The sequence below is a fragment of the Somniosus microcephalus genome, unplaced genomic scaffold, assembly GCF_052327205.1.
Source record: "Somniosus microcephalus isolate GS21.2 unplaced genomic scaffold, FLI_Smic_1.0 unresolved_chr1, whole genome shotgun sequence".
NCBI classification, from domain to species: Eukaryota; Metazoa; Chordata; class Chondrichthyes; order Squaliformes; family Somniosidae; genus Somniosus; species Somniosus microcephalus.
The window spans coordinates 87,909,255-87,923,232 of record NW_028225179.1 but is presented as its reverse complement, the minus strand read 5'-3'; the positions used below and the strand labels follow the sequence as shown (position 1 = coordinate 87,923,232).

Genomic DNA, 13,978 nt, shown 5'->3' with positions numbered 1-13,978 from the left:
TCTGAGCTGCTCCAGAGCCCCATGCGGTTATGAATCGCACCCCTTTTCTGGTTCTGACCGCCGGACTTATTTCAGTAGCGATATAGACAAAACGAGACTCGTGGTTGGGTGCAAAGAAGAGCAGTATGTATTGAAATAAAAAGAAATAAATCTATAAATAGGTACGTCTCTCTGTCTGTCTTTCTGTCTCTCTGTCCGGCTATACAATCAAAAGTTATAGAGCGTACCTACACGTGTGTTACATCAAAAGAAAGCTTACGATTCCAGAACGGTCGTAAGCGTATTTACGTTTCGGTGAGACAAAAATTGCGCCTGCGGTATCCAAAAAACGTTCAAAATTCCGCTCATTATCTGCTCATTAGCATTGAGTGACGTCGAGGTCGACCAATCGTACGGTCGAGCGACCCGATGGTCGACCAGTCGCTGCATGGCAGGTGCGGGTTCCTGGCGCGTGCGGACGGGCCCTCCTAGAGTCGAGTGACGGGACGATTGACCAATCCTATGCTTCGGTGACCTGAAGGTCGATCAATCGGTGTGTGTGTGGGCGGGCCTTATCGTTCTGAACCGAGGTGAGTCGCCGCCATCTTGATTCCAAACTTTTCATTTCTTTTTCCCGCTTTCTGCGTGGTTCTTTTCAAATCCACATTTCCACCAAAAAAAAGTTGCTTTTAAAACACAAATTGTTTTTTAAAAAGTTAATTCATTTGTAAATCTTTCTTCTAACCTCTATAATTTGCCTACCTTTCACCGTTTTTGCAGGCAGGCCTCGAAGCCTGGGCGTCTGTTGCCCAGCCACGCCCGAGCTACGCACCGGCCATCCCGCTGGGCCCGATTCCGAACCAGCGGCCAGCCATCTTGGTAAAGGCTGGCTCTCACTGCCAGCTCCTCGCGCTTCATTCGTGCTCGCGCTGCACGGCGCACGCACACCTCCACACAGAGCACGGCCAGAGGGAAGCGAGCAGGTTAGCGGGGGGGGCGGGGCTCGGGAGGGGAGGGGCGAGGGGAGGGGGAGCAGAGAGGGTTACCCCGGCAACCGGGCTCGCCAGCCGCAATCGGCCGTCTCAAGCCGCTCAGGCCCAGGCCCGGTCCCGGAGATCGGGAGGCGGAGAGAGGAGGAGGGTTACCAAGGCAACAGGGCCCGGCCAGCCGCAATCGGCCGTCTCAAGCCGCCTCAGGCCCAGCCTCGGGAGGGCGGGGCTCGGGCTCACCGGGGCACTGCGCTCGGCATGTCAGTGCGTGGGGCGGCACGGAGCTCAGCGGAGCCATCGCCAGCAGAGGGGAGAGGGTCTGCTGGCTCCCCCCCTCCCTTTCTCCCCCCCTCCTTCCACCACCTCCCCCTCTCCTTCCCCCACCTCGCCCTCCCTCCCCCCTCCCCCCTCGCTCCCCCCTCCCCCCTCCCCCTCCCCCTCCCCCCCTCCTCCCCCCGCCTCCCCCTCCCCTTCCTCCCCCCTCCCCCCCTTCCTCCCCCTCCCCTTCTCCCCCTCCCCTTCCTCCTTCCACCCCCCTTCCTCCCGCTCCCCCACTTCCTCCCCCTCCCCCCCTTCCTCCCCATCCCCCCTCCCCCTCCCTCCCCCCTCCCCCTACCTCCCTCCCCCCTCCCCCTTCCTCACTCCCCCCTTCCTCCCCCCTCCCCCTCCCCTTCCTCCCCCCTTCCTCCCCCCTCCCCCCTCCCCCCCCTTCCTCCCCCCTCCCTCCCCCCTCCCCTTCCTCCCCCCTCCCCCCCCTCCCCCTCCCCTTCCTCCCCCCTCCCCCTCCCCTTCCTCCCCCTCCCCTTCCTCCCCCTCCCCCCTTCCTCCCCCTCCCTCCCTTCAACCCCCTCCCCCTTCCTCCCCCTCCCCCCCTTCCTCCCCCTTCCCCCTCCCCCCTTCCCCCTCCCTCCCCCCTTCCCCCTCCCTCCCCCCTTCCCCCTCCGTCCCCTTCCTCCCTCCCTTCGTCCCCCTCTCTCCCCTTCCTCCCCCTCCCTCCCCTTCCTCCCCCTCCCTCTCCTTCCTCCCCCTCACCTCCCTTCCCCCCAGTCATGCTCTCTCTACCCCCCCTTCCCCCCGTCATGCTCTCTCTTCCCCCAGTCGCGCTCTCTCTTCCCCCCAGTCGCTCTCTCTCTTCCCCCCAGTCGCGCTCTCTCTTCCCCCCATCACGCTCTCTCTCTCTCTCTCTTCCAACAACAACATGCCCTCAAAAATCCCTCGGCACCACCGGGCACTTCAGCTAGTTGAAAATAAATGAAGACAACACACTTTACTTAATATAGCACACCTTTGCTTAATACAGCACACCTTTGCTTAATACAGCACTCTTTGCTTAATGCAGCACACCTATGCTTATTGCAGCATGCCTTTGCTTATTACAGCACATCTTTGCTTAATAGGGGAGGAGAAAACGGACACATCAAGGGAAAATTGACTAAAATTACAATTTAACAAAAATTCCCCTTAACTCCCACCCCTTATACCTATCTAGGTTGCCTTGTAATGGGCCAGAAAATCTATGCTCACCAGTGAACACCTGCTCCATGCCCCTGCGGTCTGTATTCTTCACCGCCCCGATGTAGAGATACCCCAGTATTTAAAAGTAACTGCTGGTATTCCGCTTCTTTGGGCAGGCTCCTGAGCTGTTCTTCTTGCAGGCAGGACACGGAGGCAAGGCGGCAGAGAGAGAGAGAATGGCTTCCCCAGAGGCTATCTTTATACCCCATTGGGAGCCGTTGTCTTCGCGCCAAAATCTGGATGTATCTGGGCTATACAAAAGGGATCGATCTGTCCCCATTGACTGTGATGGGTTTGAATGTATTACCCATTCATTTTAACTGTCAGCGACCAGTTTGAAATGTCCTACTGAATTTCTGTCAACAGCACTCGCGTGCTTTGTAAACAAAGCATTGTCCTGCGGTCGCAGTCAAACCGCAATTGATTGACAGCTTTAATTACTTAAGCCTTTGAGTCAACATTGTAGAGAATTCTGTAAACAAACAACCCCTTTGTCCTGCGGTTGAAACTTCCTAAACTGCAGTTGATTGACAGTTTCAGGTACTACATGCATTCATACAAGCTGGTGTTTTCAAATCCTTTTGTCAGCCAGTGATTTAAGATATACAGCCAGGCTGTCTTTTGTCTTCTGCCACGAGGTCTGACAGCCATTTTGATACCCTGGGTTTTTAAGGTGTATTCCACCCAGGTTTTCTTTAATCAAAAATAATCTTCGGGGCTGTAGAAATTTTCCGAAATTCTTGCGAAACCTTACACCTGTGCTGAGTTGGCAGGTCACACCTGGTGTGGTACCGAGCCCCCCACACACACAGAGCAGGAAAGGCCCAGGCTGCATCCCCGGCCTGTGCTGAGTTAGCTGATTCAGTTCAATTGCCAACTCCTGTGTAACAGGCTCAAATATAAATGGCCTCCTCCTGTACCTATGTAATGCACTCGAGAGGCTGAATGGCCTGCACCTGTTTCTATGTAACAGATTTGCGGGGCTGAATGGGCCTGCTCCTGTTCCTATGTAACAGTTTAGGGGGGCTGAATGGCCTCCTCCTGTTTCTTTGTAACAGGCTTGAAGGGCTGAATGGCCTCCTGTTCCTATGTAACAATTTTAAGGGGCTGAATGGCCTCCTCCTGTTCCTTTGAGGAGGATGGGGAAACTAGCGGGGATTAAAACCACAGTGGGGGAAAGGTTCAAATCTTGTGTTGTCCCTGGCAGGTCCTTTCCTGGTCAGACTGACAGATGGGAACAACACGTGCTCGGGGAGGGTGGAGATCTTTCATGAGTCCACCTGGGGAACAGTCTGCAATGAGGGCTGGGACCTCACCGACGGGGATATCGTGTGCAAGCAGCTCAACTGTGGGAAGGCCGTGTCAGTAACCGTGGCCTACCGTGGCCAAGGGAGTGGAGAGGTCCTGCTGAGCAGCGTCAGGTGTGATGGGACGGAGAGCTCCCTGGACCGATGCCTCTCCAACCCACTCAGTGCCAACAATAGTGCCTGCGGTCAGCACGCTGGGGTCATCTGCTCAGGTGAGTCGCGAGCTTTCATTACATCCTGGATGCCTCGATTGTCTGCAGGCAGCTCAAGTGTGGGGCTGCCGTGTCCGTGAGCACCGGCTTCACCCCAGGGGTAGGCCCCATCTGGCTGGATGATGTGGGGTGTGTTGGGACAGAGGCAACCATCAGTGAGTGCCCGGCAGACCAGCGGAATATCAGCAACTGTACGCACAGTCAGGATGCTGGAGTTACTTGCTCAGGTCAGCAGTAATGTTGCGCGATGCTGAAGAGTGTGGAACGTTCTGACCCACACAGAGCAGGAAAGGCCCAGTCTCCATCCCCGGCCTGTGCTGAGTTAGCAGGTCACACCCGGTGTTACTGAGCCCCCCAGACATACAAACACACACACACATACACACACACACACACACACACACACACAGCAGGAAAGGCCCAGGCTCCATCTCTGGCCTGTGCTGAGTTAGAGGGCCACACCTGGTGTGGTACCGAGCCCCCCCACACAAACACACACACACAGAGCAGGAAAGGCGCAGACTGCATCCCCGGCCTGTGCTGAGTTAGCTGATTCAGTTCAATTGCCAACTCCTGTGTAACAGGCTCAAATATAAATGGCCTCCTCCTGTACCTATGTAATACACTCGAGAGGCTGAATGGCCTGCTCCTGTTTCTATGTAACAGTTTCGAGAGGCTGAATGGGCCTGCTGCTGTTCCTATGTAACAGTTTAGAGGGGCTGAATGGCCTTCTCCTGTTTCTTTGTAACAGGCTTGAAGGGCTGAATGGCCTCCTGTTCCTATGTAACAATTTTAAGGGGCTGAATGGCCTCCTGTTCCTTTGAGGAGGATGGGGAACCTAGCGGGGATTAAAACCACAGTGGGGGAAAGGTTCAAATCTTGTGTTGTCCCTGGCAGGTCCTTTCCTGGTCAGACTGACAGATGGGAACAACATGTGCTCGGGGAGGGTGGAGATCTTTCATGAGTCCACCTGGGGGACAGTCTGCGACGAGGGCTGGGACCTCACCGACGGGGATATCTTGTGCAAGCAGCTGAACTGTGGGAAGGCCGTGTCAGTAACCGGGGCCTACCGTGGCCAAGGGAGAGGGGAGGTCCTGCTGAGCAGCGTCAGGTGTGACGGGACGGAGAGCTCCCTGGACCGATGCCTCTCCAACCCACTCAGTGCCAACAACAGTGCCTGTGGTCAGCACGCTGGGGTCATCTGCTCAGGTGAGTCGAGAGCTTTCATTACATCCTGGACGCCTCGATTGTCTGCAGGCAGCTCAAGTGTGGGGCTGCCGTGTCCGTGAGCACCGGCTTCGCCCCAGGGGTAGGCCCCATCTGGCTGGATGATGTGGGGTGTGTTGGGACGGAGGCGACCATCAGTGAGTGCCCGGCAGACCAGCGGAATATCAGCAACTGTACACACAGTCAGGATGCTGGAGTTACTTGCTCAGATCAGCAGTAATGGTGCGCGACGCTGAAGAGTGTGGAACGTTCTGACCCACACAGAGCAGGAAAGGCTCAAGCTTCATCCTCAGCCCGTGTTGAGTTAGCAGGTCACACCCAGTGTGGTACTGAGCCCCCCAGACACACAAACACACACACAGAGCAGGAAAGGCCTAGGCTGCATCCCCGGCCTGTGTTGAGTTCGCTGATTCAGTTCAATTGCCAACTCCTGTGTAACAGGCTCAAATATAAATGGCCTCCTCCTGTACCTATGTAATACACTCGAGAGGCTGAATGGCCTCCTTCTGTTTCTACGTAACAGTTTCGAGGGGCTGAATGGGCCTGCTCCTGTTCCTATGTAACAGTTTAGAGGGGCTGAATGGCTCCCTCCTGTTTCTTTGTAACAGGCTTGAAGGGCTGAATGGCCTCCTGTTCCTATGTAACAATTTTAAGGGGCTGAATGGCCTCCTCCTGTTCCTTTGAGGAGGATGGGGAAACTAGCGGGGATTAAAACCACAGTGGGGGAAAGGTTCAAATCTTGTTTTGTCCCTGGCAGGTCCTTTCCCAGTCAGACTGACAGACGGGAACAACATGTGCTCGGGGAGGGTGGAGATCTTTCATGAGTCCAGCTGGGGAACAGTCTGCAACGAGGGCTGGGACCTCTCCGACGGGGACATCGTGTGCAAGCAGCTGAACTGTGGGAAGGCCGTGTCGGTAACCGGGGCCTACCGTGGCCAAGGGAGCGGGGAGGTCCTGCTGAGCGGTGTCAGGTGTGACGGGATGGAGCGCTCCCTGGACCGATGCCTCTCCAATACGCTCAGTGCCAACAACAGTGCCTGCGGTCAGCACGCAGGGGTCATCTGCTCAGGTGAGTCGTGATCTTTCATTATGCTTGTAATAATTCAACCGGCTGTTCCCCACCTCTCGCACTAAGTCCCGTTCACCCCTCACCCCCTGAGCTCGCTGACCTACATTGGCTCCCGGTCCGGCATCGCCTCGATTTTTAAAATTCTAATCCTAGTCTCCAAATCCTTCCATTGCCTTTGCCCCTCCCTATCTCTGTTACCTCCTCCAGCCTTACAATTTTCATCCTCATGTTCAAATCCCACCATGGCACTCGCTCTTCCTCAACTTTGTAACCTCCTTTATCCCTATGATTCTCATCTTCAACAGTACAGTGCTCTGTCAGTACTGCCCCTCCAACTGTGCATTACTCCATCAGCACTACCCTGCCGATAGTGCAGCACTCACTCTGTACTTCCCCCCTGACAATGCAGCGCTCCCTCAGTGCTGCTCCTCCAACAGTGCAGCGCTCCCTCAGTACTGCCCATCCAACAGTGCAGCGCTCCCTCAGTACTGCCCCTCCGACAGTGCAGCGCTCACTCAATACATCCCCCCTGACAATGCAGTGCTCCCTTAGTACTGCTCCTCCAACAGTGCAGCGCTACCTCAGTACTGCCCATCCAACAGTGCAGCGCTCCCTCAGTACTGCCCCTCCGACAGTGCAGTGCTCCTTCAGTACTGCCCCTCCGACAGTGCAGTGCTCCCTCAGTACTGCCCTTCTGACAGTGCAGCACTCCCTCAGTACTGCCCCTCCGACAGTGCAGTGCTCCCTCAGTACTGCCCCTCCGACAGTGCAGTACCCCCTCAGTACTGTCCCTTTGACAGTACAGTGCTCCCTCAGTACTGCCCCTCCAACAGTGCAGCGCTCCCTCAGTACTGCCCCTCCAACAGTGCAGTGCTCCCCCAGTACTGCCCCCTGACAGTGCAGTGCCCCCTCAGTACTGCCCCTCCGACAGTGCAGTGCTCCCTCAGTACTGCCCCTCCGACAGTGCAGTGCCCCCTCAGTACTGCCCCTCCGACAGTGCAGTGCTCCCTCAGTACTGCCCTCCGACAGAGAAGCGCTCCCTCAGTACTGCCCCTCTGACAGTGCAGCACTCCCTCAGTACTGCCCCTCCAACAGTGCAGTGCTCCCTCAGTACAGTACTGCCCTTCTGAAAGTGCAGCACTCCCTCAGTACTGCCCCTCTGACATTGCAGTGCTCCCTCAGTACTGCCCCTCTGACAGTGCAGTGCACCCCCAGTACTGCCCCCTCACAGTGCAGTGCCCCCTCAGTACTGCCCCTCCGACAGTGCAGTGCTCCCTCAGTACAGTACTGCCCTTCCGACAGTGCAGCACTCCCTCAGTACTGCCCCACCGACAGTGCAGTGCTCCCTCAGTACTGCCCCTCCGACAGTGCAGTGCCCCCTCAGTACTGCCCCTTCGACAGTACAGTGCTCCCTGAGTACTACCCCTCCGACAGTGCAGCACTCCCTCAGTACTGCCCCTCCGACAGTGCAGTGCTCCCCCAGTACTGCCCCTCCGACAGTGCAGCGCTCCCCCAGTACTGCCCCTCCGACAGTGCCGTGCCCCCTCAGTACTGCCCCTCTGACAGTGCAGTGCCCCCTCAGTACTGCCCCTCCGGCAGTGCAGTGCTTCCTCAGTGCTGCCCTCCAACAGTGCAGCCCTCCTTCAGTAGTGCCCCTCTGACAGTGCAGTGTTCCCCCAGTACTGCCCCTCTGACAGTGCAGCGCTCCCTCAGTACTGCCCTTCTGAAAGTGCAGCATTCCCTCAGTACTGCCCCTCTGACATTGCAGTGCTCCCTCAGTACTGCCCCTCCGACAGTGCAGCACTCCCTCAGTACTGCCCCTCTGACAGTGCAGTGCACCCCCAGTACTGCCCCCTGACAGTGCAGTGCCCCCTCAGTACTGCCCCTCTGACAGTGCAGCGCTTCCTCAGTACTGCACCTCTGACAGTGCAGCGCTCCCTCAGTACTGCCCCTCGAACAGTGCAGTGCTCCCTCAGTACAGTACTGCCCTTCCGACAGTGCAGCACTCCCTCAGTACTGCCCCTCCGACAGTGCAGTGCTCCATCAGTACTGCCCCTCCGACAGTGCAGTGCCTCTTCAGTACTGCCCCTTCGACAGTACAGTGCTCCCTCAGTACTACCCCTCCGACAGTGCAGCACTCCCTCAGTACTGCCCCTCCGACAGTGCAGTGCTCCCCCAGTACTGCCCCTCCAACAGTGCAGCGCTCCCCCAGTACTGCCCCTCCGACAGTGCCGTGCCCCCTCAGTACTGCCCCTCTGACAGTGCAGTGCTCCCTCAGTACTGCCCCTCCGACAGTGCAGTGTCCCCTCAGTACTGCCGCACCGGCAGTGCAGTGCTTCCTCAGTGCTGCCTTCCGACAGTGCAGCGCTCCTTCAGTACTGCCCCTCTGACAGTGCAGTGTTCCCCCAGTACTGCCCCTCTGACAGTGCAGCGCTCTCCCAGCACTGCTCCTCCGACAGTGCAGTGCCCACTCAGTACTGCCCCTCCGACAGTGCAGTGCTCCCTCAGTACTGCCCCTCCGACAGTGCAGTGCCCCCTCAGTACTGCCCCTCTGACAGTGCAGCGCTCCCTCAGTACTGCCCCTCCGACAGTGCAGTGCTCCCTCAGTACTGCCCCTCCGACAGTGCAGCGCTCCCTCAGTACTTGCACCGGGAGTGTCGGCCTGGATTTTGTGCTCAAGGCTCTGGAGTGGGTCTCTAGCCCACGACCTCCTGACCCCGAGGCGAGACACTGAGGCACGGCTGATTCAGGAGGAGGTTCGAATTGGAGGGTGGAAGGTGATGAACCCCTTTGTGTTGCTTGTGTTCCAGGAGGGGGGTTGGTGAGACTGGAAGATGGAGACGACATGTGTCGTGGGAGAGTGGAGATCCTTCACCACTCTGTCTGGGGAACGGTTTGCAGTGATTACTGGGACTTGCACGATGCGCAGGTCGTCTGCCGGCAGCTCAACTGTGGGAGGGCAGTTTCGATCACCACTGGAGCCTCCTTTGGGCAGACCAGCGGCCCAATCTGGTTAGATGACGTGCGCTGTGACGGGACTGAGTCACGCCTTGATCGATGTGTCGCGACACCGTGGGGCGAACATAACTGTCGGCACAGTGACGATGCTGGAATTCAGTGCTCAGGTAACAGTGCGCTAACCCGGTGAGAATGGGCGCCGGCAGATCTCCCAGTTGGGCAGTGTTCGGTGAGTGAGCGAGTCTTAGCTTGTGTGGAGTTGGCCGATCTCACCTGGTGTGGTAGTGAGCCACACACACACAGAGCAGGATTGGCCCAGGCTCCAGTACTATCACTAAGGAAATAGTACTTGATAGAATAATGGGACCAAAAGATGACAAGTCCCCTGGACCAGATGGCCTGCATCCCAGGGTCTTAAAAGAAGTGGCTGCAGAGATAGTGGATGCATTGGTTGCAATATACCAAAATCCCTGGACTCTGGAGAGGTCCCAGCGGATTGGAAAACTGCAAATGTTACACCCCTATTTAAGAAAGGAGGGAGACAGAAAGCAAGAAACTATAGACCAGTTAGCCTAACATCTGTGGTTGGGAAAATGCTGGAGTCCTTCATTAAGGAAGCAGTAGCAGGGCATTTGGAAAATCATAATGCAGTCAAGCAGAGTCAGCATGGTTTTATGAAAGGGAAATCATGTTTAACAAACTTGCTGGAGTTCTTTGAGGAGGCAACGAGTAGGGTGGACAAAGGTGAACCAGTGGATGTGGTGTATTTGGATTTCCAGAAGGCATTCGATAAGGTGCCACATAAAAGGTTACTGCATAAGATAAGAGCTCACGGAATTGGGGGTAATATATTAGCACGGATAGAGAATTGGCTAACTAACAGAAAGCAGAGAGTCGGGATAAATGGGTCATTTTCCGGTTGGCAAACGGTAACTAGTGGGGTGTCACAGGGATCGGTGCTGGGGCCTCAACTATTTACAATCTACATTAATGACTTGGATGAAGGGACCGAGTGTAATGTAGCCAAGTTTGCGGATGATACAAAGATGGGTGGGAAAGCAAGTTGTGCAGAGGACTCAAAGAACCTGCAAAGGGATATAGACAGGCTAGGTGAGTGGGCAGACATTTGGCAGATGGAGTATAATGTGGGAAAGTGCAAGATTATACACTTTGGCAGGAAAAATAAAAAAGCAAATTATTTTTTAAATGGAGAGAGATTACAAAATGCTACTGTTCAGAGGGACCTGGGGGTCCTTGTGCATGAAACACAAAAAGTTAGCATGCAGGTACAGCAAGTAATCAAAAAGGCAAATGGAATGTTGGCCTTTATTTCAAAGGGGTTGGAGTATAAAAGTAGGGAAGTCCTGCTACAACTGTACAGGGCGCTGGTGAGACCACACCTGGAGTACTGCGTACAGTTTTGGTCTCCTTATTTAAGGAAGGATATACTTGCATTGGAGGCAGTTCAGAGACGATTCACACGGTTGATTTCTGAGATGAGGGGGTTGACTTATGAGGAGAGGTTGAGCAGGCTGGGCCTATACTCATTGGAATTTAGAAGAATGAGAGGTGATCTTATTGAAACATATAAGATAGCGAGGGGCACAACAAGATAGATGCAGAAAGGATGTTTCCCCACGTGGGGAAATCTAGAATGCGGGGGCACAGTTTTAGAATAAAGGGTCACCCTTTTAGAACTGAGATGAGGAGTAATTTCTTCTCTCAGAGGGTCATAAATCTGTGGAATTCTCTGCCCCAGAGAGCTGTGGAGGCTCCATCATTAAATACATTTAAGGTGGCGATAGACAAATTTTTGCAAGATAAGGGAGTGAAGGGTTATGGGGAGCGGGCGGGTAAGTGGCTTTGAACCGAAGATCAGCCATGATCTTATTGAATGGCGGAGCAGGCTCGAGGGGCCAAGTGGCCTATTCCTGCTCCTATTTTTTATGTTCTATGTTCTTATGTTCCCTGCCTGTGCTGAGTTAGCTGATCTCACCCAGTGTGGTACTGAGCCACACACACACAGAGCAGGAAAGGCCCAGGCTCCAGTCCCGGCCTGTGCTGAGTTTAGCTGATCCCAGCCAGGGTCGGCGGTAGCGGGGCTGCAATCGGGCCTCAGTGCCTCCTGGGTTGGGGAGCAGGGAAAATTGGCTGTCTAGTGACCTGTGCTGAGAAGTGTGTGAGTGTGTGTGGGTGTGTGAATGTGCAGATGTGCTTGTGTGTCCCTGTATGTGTGTGTCTATGGTTGTGTGTGCAAATGTGGCATTGTTTCTGTGTAGGTGTGTGCAAATGTGCTTGTCTGTCTGTGTGCAGATGTGCGTGTGTGGGTGTGCAGATGTGTGTGTGTCTGTGTAGATGTGGGTGTGTGTCTGTGGGTGTGCAGATGTGCTTGTGTATCTGAGTGTGTGTGCAGATGTGAGTGTGTGTGCAGATGTGCGTGTGTCTCTGTGTGTGTGCAGATGTGCTTGTGTGTGTGTATACAGATGTGTGTATGTGTAGATTTGTGTGGGTGGGTGCAGGTTGCTTCTGTGTGCAGATGTGTGTATGTGTAGATGTGAATGTGAATCTGTGTGGGTGTGTACAGATGTACTTGTGTGTCAGTCTGTGGGTGTGCAGATGTTCTTGTGTGTCTGTGCCGATGTGCTTGTGTGTCTGTGCAGATGTGCATCTGCTTGTGTGTCTGTGCAGATGTGAGTATGTGTAGATGTGTGTGTGTGGGTGTGTGCAGATGTGCTTGTGTGTCAGTGTGCAGATGTGAGTATGTCTGTATGTGCAGTTGTGCATATGTGTCTGTGTGCAGTTGTGCTTGTGTGTGTGGGTCTGTAGATGTGCTTTTGTGTCTGTGGATCTGTAGATGTGCTGTGTGTGCGTGCGCGCAGATGTGCTTGTGAGTCTGTCTGTGGGTGTGCAGATGTGCTGCGTATGTGTGTAGATGTGCTTGTGTGTGAGTTTAGTTAAGCACAAGATCAGACTCCCCTCTCCGCCAAATACCAGGAAATGGGACAGTGAAGATTCATAGACTGGGAGCAGGAATGGGAGGGTCGAGTTCTGGACACCCAATTATAGGATGGGTATTCGAGCCCGGGAATGGGAGGGTAGAGTTCTGGCCACCCCATTATAGGAGGGGAATTTGAGCCTGGGAATGGGAGGGTAGTATTCTGGACACCCAATTATAGGAGGGGTATTCGAGCCTGGGAATGGGAGGGTGAGTTCTGGACACCCCATTATAGGAGGGGTATTCGAGCCTGGGAATGGGAGGGTAGAGTTCTGGACACCCCATTCTAGGATGGGTATTCAAGCCTGGGAATGGGAGGGTAGTTTTCTGGACACCCCATTATAGGAGGGGTATTTGAGCCCGGGAATGGGAGGGTAGAGTTCTGGACACCCCATTATAGGAGGGGTATTCGAGCCCGGGGAGTGGGTGCGATGACTGCTGTCTGTACATTAGGTCACCAGCTCACAGTGTAAGAGTTGCATTGCTCCTTTTCCAGGTCCGGTGCCCCCCAGACTGCGAGGAGGTCCTGACTCGTGTTCGGGGAGAGTTGAGGTGTACAACCATTCCACCTGGGGCACGGTTTGCGATCATAACTGGGACATCCTGGACGCCTCGATTGTCTGCAGGCAGCTCAAGTGTGGGGCTGCCGTGTCCGTGAGCACCAGCTTCGCCCCAAGGGTAGGCCCCATCTGGCTGGATGATGTGGGGTGTGTTGGGACGGAGGCGACCATCAGTGAGTGCCCTGCCGACCAGCGGAATATCAGCAACTGTACGCACAGTCAGGATGCTGGAGTTACTTGCTCAGGTCAGCAGTAATGGTGCGCGACGCTGAAGAGTGTGGAACGTTCTGACCCCCACAGAGCAGGAAAGGCCCGGGCTCCATCGTCGGCCTGTGCTGAGTTAGCGGATCACACCCGGTGTGGTACTGAGCTCCCCAGACACACAAACACACACACAGAGCAGGAAAGGCCCAGACTCCATCTCTGGCCTGTGCTGAGTTCGCTGATTCAGCTCAATTGCCAACTCCTGTGTAACAGGCTCGAATATAAATGGCCTCCTTCTATACCTATGTAATATACTCGAGAGGCTGAATGGCCTCCTCCTGTTTCTATGTAACAGTTTCGAGGGACTGAATGGGCCTGCTCCTGTTCCTATGTCACAGTTTAGAGGGGCTGAATGGCCTCCTCCTGTTTTTATGTAACCGTTTTGAGGAGCTGATTGGGCCTGCTCCTGTTCCTATGTAACAGTTTAGAGGGGCTCAATGGCCTCCTCCTGTTTCTATGTAACAGGCTCGAGGGGCTGAATGGCCTCTTCCTGTTCCTTCGAGGAGGGAGGGTGTAGTGTATGTAACCTGTACCACCTTAAGAGACTACCTTAAGGTGATGGACTACTTTCTGATGGCTCCTGTATATTGTAGTACCGGTGGTGACCACACCGGTATATAAACCCTGTGGAGCAAATTGTATTTTAGTTCAACCCTGACCCTCAGTTACTAAAGACCTGTTTAAGTATTCTGTTGTCTGTGTCCAGTTATTCAGCATAACCACAGTGGGGATTAAAACCACAGGAGGAGAAAGGTCCAAACCTTGTGTTGTCCCTGGCAGGTCCTTTCCTGGTCAGACTGACAGACGGGAACAACATGTGCTCGGGGAGGGTGGAGATCTTTCATGACTCCACCTGGGGGACAGTCTGCGACGAGGGCTGGGACCTCACCGACGGGGACATTG

At 54.9% G+C, this 13,978-nt stretch overlaps 1 pseudogene; it reads left to right on the top strand.

Annotated features, from left to right (window-relative positions):
- The first annotated feature begins 427 nt into the window (after positions 1-427).
- LOC147095569 (scavenger receptor cysteine-rich domain-containing protein DMBT1-like) lies at positions 428-13,754 on the top strand (annotated as a pseudogene).
- The last annotated feature ends 224 nt before the right edge of the window (positions 13,755-13,978 follow it).